Source organism: Gigantopelta aegis, chromosome 14, assembly GCF_016097555.1.
Source record: "Gigantopelta aegis isolate Gae_Host chromosome 14, Gae_host_genome, whole genome shotgun sequence".
In the NCBI taxonomy this organism is placed as follows: domain Eukaryota; kingdom Metazoa; phylum Mollusca; class Gastropoda; order Neomphalida; family Peltospiridae; genus Gigantopelta; species Gigantopelta aegis.
Genome location: NC_054712.1, coordinates 45,893,659 through 45,901,775, shown reverse-complemented (window position 1 = coordinate 45,901,775; position 8,117 = coordinate 45,893,659). Strand labels below are relative to the sequence as shown.

The following is an 8,117-nucleotide window of genomic DNA, read 5'->3' as shown; positions in this document are numbered from 1 at the left end:
CATGTATCGGTCATCTTGAATGGGGTGTATTGTTTTCCCATGGTTTGATGTTTTGTTGTAACTCGAGCCACTAACAGAATAAAGAACCTCTCAATCCCTTACAGCGAGTTGTTGTCCCAGTCTTTGGTGTTGTCGGCGATGAAATAGCTAGCTGTTAAATCATTCTGAATAAATGAATAATGAATGACTGAATGTTTAACGGCACTCCAGCACGAAAAATATATATCGGCTATTGGGTGTCAAACTATGGTAAAGGAATAAATGAATAATGGCATACGTATTTCAGCTATGAGACTTTTATCTATTCATAATGAACATGAAGAAAAAGAGCAAGCTAAGTGCTGGGAACACCAGTTTTATTTACAAGCACAATATCATTATAAATTGATATATTATACGCATTATCTACAGTGCACTACTCTGCCCTCACCGAACAAGTGGAATACATTGCTGTGGTAAACACCGACTTGACAACCACTGTGTACCTAACGACGAGAAACTGCTGACGTGAACTATTCAAATCTCTATATATGTAGATATAGGCGTATTTACGAACATACATGTATACGGACAGACACGCAGACAAACAGACACAAGCCTGAAGGAACGGTGATCAAGTTTAGCGGTGCAGAGGAGATATTTTAATTAGTATTTTTAAACAATATCTTTATTTTCACTATATAGAAACTTTCACAATCATTCTATATATAATATATAGAATTAATATTTTTTTTTGTTTTGCTCACTTTAAAGATTTGTGATTTTTTTTCTAATCAAAACTTTGAAATTTTTTCACAAGAAAAAAGAAGTCTCTAAATAAAATTTTAAAAATAAAATAACAATGACTGTTAGTTTAATATGTACATATATATTAGCAATTTAGCATTATAAATAGATGTATAGGGTGTATACTACCAAATCAAATCCCATAGACGACAGTAGTAACATATCTGGCTAAAACTTCTATCTGCAGAGTATTAATCGACATAAACGCCACGGATATAAATACTACAAACCCTCACCTTTAAAGTGAATCTGAAAAAATATGGGTTAGGCTGCTCATTTCTGAGTTAACGGGTAGCGTCTGTGACTACCCTAGCTCCGCACAAAATTCGAGTACCTTTTCTTTTACAGGTACCCTATACATGTTTCAAACACAATGTCACTTGACTCAGTGGTACTGGATGAAATAAAATTGCATACTTTTTTTAACCCAGATGAAACTATTTTTTTTACAACCAACACACTCACATTTATCACCAATCACAGGACTTGTGGTGTTTACTTCTCTATCAAAATTGGGGGCACCTCGAACTTTGACCCAGCCGGAAGTTATTTGGTTTAGTACTAACTAAACGCAAGCTCTACTTCATATAAGTAACATATTGGAAGTATAGCAAATATAATGATGTCAATCATTAGTCTCAAAAAGACCAAAAGATTATAATTTGTTAAAATATATGAAAAATGTTTATTCTGTGATTTGTTGTAATAAAGAGGTTTACAGTAGGATAAAAGCAAATTAGATGGGCCCTAAGTGCGGTTTGTGGTTTTCCTCTGATTCCGCTACCCTCCTCCCACATGTTCTAATATTCAGAGACAGTAAACTTCATTCATTTTAAACTTATTTCCGTGCATATATCCAACTGAGGTTCAAGTACGCTGTCCTGGGCACACACCTCAGCTATCTGGGCTGTCTGGCCAGGGCAGTGGGCTAGTGGTTAGTTGTTAGTGGTTAGTGAGAGAGAAGAGGTTGTAGCGGCTTTACGCCTATCGTTAAACTCGCTGTAGGTGGGAGACGGTACCAGGAGCGAACCCAGTACCTACCATTCTTAACCTCGATGGTTTAACCACTATATCACCGAGGCCAGTCAGAGGCAGCAGTTTGGGGGAGGGGTTCTTTTCTTTTTTTTCTTTATCATTGTGCTTGTTAACGATGTATTTACTTTATATGTTATTAATGTTGTTGTTGTCTTTGTTTTTGGTAGTGTTATAGATGATGGTGATGGTAGTGGTAGTGGTGGTGGTGATGGAGGTGGTGGTGGCGGTGGTTATTGTGGTGATGATGATGATGATGATGATGATTGTGATGATGATAATTTTATATCAGCACATAACCATATTATTGATACCCTGCCAGGGTCGTACCTGCAACTGCCTCCCATAAATAAAAAGTGCCATATTTAACACTAAAATGTTTTGGGGAGGGTTTGTTTATATAAATTTTATTATTTTTTTAAAGTACCATTTTTTCTTTAATGTACTTTTTCTGTCCAGATCGAGAATACCCTGTATTATCGTGTCCTGGTTCTTTTCTCTGTATAAAACATAACCCCACACATTATTATTCTAGGTTAGGTATGGCCCGGCTTGCTGAGAAACGAGGCACACCTATTACAGAGGTCGCTCTGGGTGACCAGGCGATTGTTCACTTATTGATATCAAAAGATTATAGCCAGTTGTAGCCAGTGTCATATTTGTTTGTGATTGTCGTCTGCTTTTGAGGATTAGCCAAAATCATTAACGTGTGAGCGACTCTATTCACGATATCAGATCGCTTGACAGTGGGGGACGGCTGCCAGGGTCCTCTGTATTGAAATTCAAACCCGCCACGCTCAAGGTGGTTATAGGTTGATCACAAGGGCGGGTAAAACATGTGTGATAGACCTGCAAACGAATTAGTCTTTAATTAATTAATTTTATGTCACGTATGAAATATACAGCAGATTTTAGATGTTTGGTGATTGACATACGGTCAGTGCAAAACCTAATTCATTGGCAGAGAGAGAGAGAGAGAGAGAGAGAGAGAGAGAGAGAGAGAGAGAGAGAGAGAGAGAGAGAGAGAGAGAGAGAGAGAGAGAGAGAGAGAGAGAGAGAGAGAGAGAGAGCACAACATGTTTTAAATACGCTTTCCCAGACAGGGCAGCACATTCCTTGGCCTTTGTACTACCAGTCGTGGAGCCCTGGTTGAGTGCACAGCTTTCGGTGTTCTATTCATGTTCTAATCGAGTACACTCTTCAGTTCCTTGTCTAAAACAATGTGTTCCAGCGTTGTGTATATACGTATATTTTTAGTACTTTGAGAATGTGTACTTCCTGCTACTACGGAAGTGTGGAATCAGTTATACCCAGCATTCATTTTACAATGTGTATTGTCCCTGAGTCGAAAATAGACATATTGACAGCCAAGACAGATAGATATGCAGACAGACGGATGGCCGGACGGACGGACGGACGGATGGACATATATAGATAGACATAGATTTGTAGCAATAAGAGCTGCTCATGTCTGTGAAAACTCGGATAATGTACCCAGGGCAGACGTGCTTGAACTTTCAACGAATGTAACTGGACAAAGGCCGTGGTATGTGTTTTCCTGTCTATGGGAAAGTGCATATATAAGATCTCTTTCTGCATTAGGAAAAATGTAGCGGGTTTCCTCTGATGACAACGAGTCAGAATTACTAAATGTTTGACATCTAATAGCTGATGATTAATTAATCAATGTGCCCCAGTGGTGTCGTTAAACAAAAACAAACAAAAACTAAATTTTAAAGAGTAGGAAATGAAAGTATTCGGATGCTTCTTGTTTCTTTGCTTTTTATGGCATGTTTTTTTTATGGCGAAAATAGAATAAATATTTTGGGCTTGATACAACTTTAAAACTGCCCCTTCATATTTGATACACCATGCAAAATGGGCGACTATCCATAGTAATAAAATTGAGAAAACTTGTCATTTGTATAATCTGCCATTTGTATATATATTTTTTATTTTATATAGAAATGGAAACACAGCTTCATTTGTTATAATTATACCCTCACCCCCATTACTTCGCTAACCCCCCTCCCCAGCATTACATTTATCTCTCCTATTCAGTTATCTCATAAATCTACGGATTTGTGACGTCACGTGGCAACCAATAAAAGCAGGTCGATTTGTTTGCAGTGGTCGCCATAAACACAAGGTGTGGTACAAAAATTACGAACACCGGGACCCACCTCACTCCGGGGGACAGACGACAAATTTAAAAGTACACCAACGTTGTATTACTACGCAAACCGTTAATCATGAGAGAAATAGTCCACCTTCAAGCTGGGCAGTGCGGAAACCAGATTGGAGCCAAAGTAAGTTTATTCGACTTACTGATGTATACTTTAGGTCAGGTCTCATTTTTTTCAAATGTCGTCTGGTCTGTAAGTGCATCGGTTTTAATAATTCACATTACCAGGGTCTTATAGATTTCGAACACGATTTAGGATCAGTGGGTAATAATAATAAGCATACGTGCCTTAGGGTTGTTTTAATAATTCACAACAGCAGTGAGAGAAATATAGGGGGTTGTTTTTTAGTTGGTGTTTTTTGTGGGGTGTTTTTTCGAGGGGGGGGGGGGTTCGTTGAGGTAAAAAAACAAAACATAGAGGCAAGACAAGGAAAACCACATCTTTTGGCTTTAAAACTGAACCCACAAAACACGACAAAGACATCATATGTGACTTTGCTTTGGAAGTATGGAACGTTCTGGGCTGGTGGTCACATTATTTGTGAGGTTTGGCGTGGCTAAGCCATGGTCTCCATGGTAACTGTCATACTGCTTGATATACGTGGCTATCCAGAACTCGACCCCGGGACCCCGGGACAGACATGCTTGAAACCTTCGTGGTATGGAAGCATGTGAATAAATAAATGAATGAATGAACGTGACCAAGGTCAGGTGTGACACTTCTATTTCATACCAACAAGCACGCTGATATACAGATTAAAGTTTGTTTTCTTTAACGACACCACTAGAGCACAATGAATTATTAATCGCCGGCTATTCTAAACATTTGGTAATACCGACATATAGTCTTAGAGAGGAAACCCGCTACATGTTTCCATTAGTAGAAGGGATCTTCCATAATCATTTTCCCACATACAGGATTGTACATACCACGGCTTTTGATATACCAGACGGAACATTTTATTGGCGTATCTTTAATTTGTGGATATTTCTTTTCTCTTTTAGTTCTGGGAAGTGATCTCCGACGAGCATGGCATCGACCCAACTGGCACCTACCACGGCGACTCCGACCTCCAGTTGGAGAGAATCAACGTCTACTACAATGAAGCAACAGGTAGATATCTTACATCTTTTGTTTAAAGACATAATTTTTAAAAAAGGAGACAAGGATCAATTCAATTCAATCAGGATTGCCATATAATTGGTGTTTGGAATTTCGGCGTGGAGGTGGGCGGGGCGTAGCCCGGTGGTAAAGCGCTCGCTTGATGCGCGGTCGGATTGGAATCGATACCCGTCGGTGGGCCCATTGGGCTATTTCTCGTCCCAGCCAGTGCACCACGACTGGTATATCAAATATTGTGGTATGTGTTATCTTGTCTGTTGGATGGTGCATATAAAAGATCCCATGCTACTAATGGAAAAAATGAAGCGGATTTTTTTTCTCTAAGACTATAGGTCAAAATTACCAAATGTTTGATCTCCAATAGCCGTTGATTAATAAATCAATGTGCTCTAGAGGTGTCGTTAAATACAACAAACTTTAACTGAAGACTACGTGATAGAATTACCAAATGGTTGACATTCAATAGCCGATGATTAGTAAATCAATGTGCTCTAGTGGTATCGTTAAGAAAACAAACTGTTCGGTGTGTATGGCAGGTCTTTTTGGTTCAACGACACTCAAGTTGTAGGGCGGGGCGTAGCCCAGTGGTACAGTGCTCGCGCGATGCGCGGTCGATGTGGGATCGATCACCGTCGATGGGCCCGTTGGGCTATTTCTCGATCCAGCCAGTGCACCACGACTGTTATATCAAAGGCCGTGGTATGTACCACCCTGTCTGTAGGATGGTGCATATAAAAGATCCCTTGCTGCTAATCGAAAAGAGTAGCCCATTAAGTGGCGACAGCGGGTTTCCTTTCTCAATATCTGTGTGGTTCTTAACCATATGTCTGACGCCATTTCTATCTTTCTTTCTCTCAAGTTGTAATTCTCCTGTCATCGCACACCCACTTTGTCATTGCAGAGGTCAAAATCAAATGCCCATTTAGTTGCTAAAAGAACATAATTATAAAGGGGCTAAATGCGTGTTTGTATCAGTTTCTATTTAAATGAGAATGTTAATCATAATATTTTTGTAAGTTAAATTCATTTGTTCTCTTATTTCAGGTGGCAAATATGTTCCCCGTGCTGTCTTGGTCGACTTGGAGCCCGGAACTATGGACTCCGTGAGATCCGGTCCATTCGGTCAGATCTTCAGACCAGACAACTTCGTGTTCGGTCAGAGCGGTGCTGGCAATAACTGGGCCAAAGGTCACTACACAGAGGGCGCTGAGCTCGTTGACTCAGTTCTTGATGTCGTCCGAAAAGAGGCTGAGGGTTGCGATTGTCTTCAAGGATTCCAGCTGACACACTCGCTAGGTGGCGGCACTGGTTCTGGTATGGGCACCCTGCTCATCAGCAAGATCCGCGAAGAGTACCCAGACAGAATCATGAACACATTCTCAGTCGTCCCATCACCAAAAGTAAATATTTTCATGTTATTTTGCTTCAAATTAACTTGATTTTTGTGCTTATATTGTTTGCTATAACTGAACAAGTTTTCTATTCAGTTCGAGTCGGCTTTAGGAACTAACAAATTAAAATAACAAATTATTGTTTTTCATAATACTTCTGAGACATAATTTACAGTCAATACAATTCGTCCTACAAATAAGTGTGGGCTGTAATTTTACATTTAACAGCTACAAATAAACTGTTCTTTGGTTCAAGCTGTTTGATTAAAATATATATATGCACATATATTATTCTTTGGAGAATGAAGGTATGTTTAACGACATCCCAGCATGGAAAGTGTATTTTGTGGAGAATTCTAAATTAGCTACATTTGTGTTTTTCAGGTATCAGACACAGTGGTTGAGCCCTACAACGCTACCCTCTCAGTCCATCAGCTGGTTGAGAACACAGACGAGACATACTGTATCGACAACGAGGCTCTGTACGACATCTGCTTCCGTACCCTGAAACTCACCACGCCAACCTACGGTGACTTGAACCATTTGGTGTCTGCTACCATGTCCGGAGTCACAACCTGTCTCAGATTCCCTGGTCAACTGAACGCTGATCTTCGCAAACTGGCAGTCAACATGGTTCCATTCCCACGTCTCCACTTCTTCATGCCAGGCTTTGCCCCACTTACCTCCCGTGGTAGCCAGCAGTACCGCGCCCTGACAGTCCCAGAGCTCACCCAGCAGATGTTTGATGCCAAGAACATGATGGCTGCCTGCGATCCACGTCACGGTCGCTACCTCACTGTTGCCGCCATGTTCCGTGGCCGCATGTCCATGAAGGAGGTTGACGAGCAGATGCTGAACGTCCAGAACAAGAACAGCAGCTATTCGTCGAATGGATCCCCAACAACGTGAAGACAGCCGTCTGCGACATCCCACCACGTGGTCTGAAGATGTCATCTACCTTCATCGGCAACAGCACCGCCATCCAGGAGCTGTTCAAGCGAATCTCCGAGCAGTTCACAGCCATGTTCAGGCGAAAGGTTTTCCTCCACTGGTACACTGGTGAGGGTATGGATGAGATGGAGTTCACTGAGGCAGAGTCCAACATGAACGACTTGGTCTCGGAGTACCAGCAGTACCAGGATGCCACCGCCGAGGAGGAGGGAGAGTTTGACGAGGAGGAAGGAGAGGCAGAAGAGGCATAAACTGGCGTGCACTCTATGAATAGAACGATCCTGACTTCCCTTACTAACATTTGAACATTTACCAGTAAATGCTGACCTAAAATATCGAAATAATTTTACGCTTTTGTTCGTTTTTTTGACATTAGTTTATTTTACACGAAGCAATTCATCTTATTTAGTGTGTATTAATCTATTTATTTTGGCTTCTTGTACGTGTTAAGTAAAATATTTAGTCATTAGCAAGTTTGTGGTGCTAACTACCGGTGAAGAAATATTGAATAATTCTCTAGTTTGTGCCAGTAAAACACGAAAGGAAAGCCGATAGTCATACTGAGGACTTGTAGCAAACTGAGAACTTGTAATATTGAAGGTGGGAACAAGATCTAACCGCGTACGAAATGTGTTTATCGTGTTGGGGA

General features: G+C 40.6%; 1 pseudogene; it reads left to right on the top strand.

Annotated features, from left to right (window-relative positions):
* Window positions 1-4,049: 4,049 nt before the first annotated feature.
* LOC121388050 lies at window positions 4,050-8,111 on the top strand (annotated as a pseudogene).
* The last annotated feature ends 6 nt before the right edge of the window (window positions 8,112-8,117 follow it).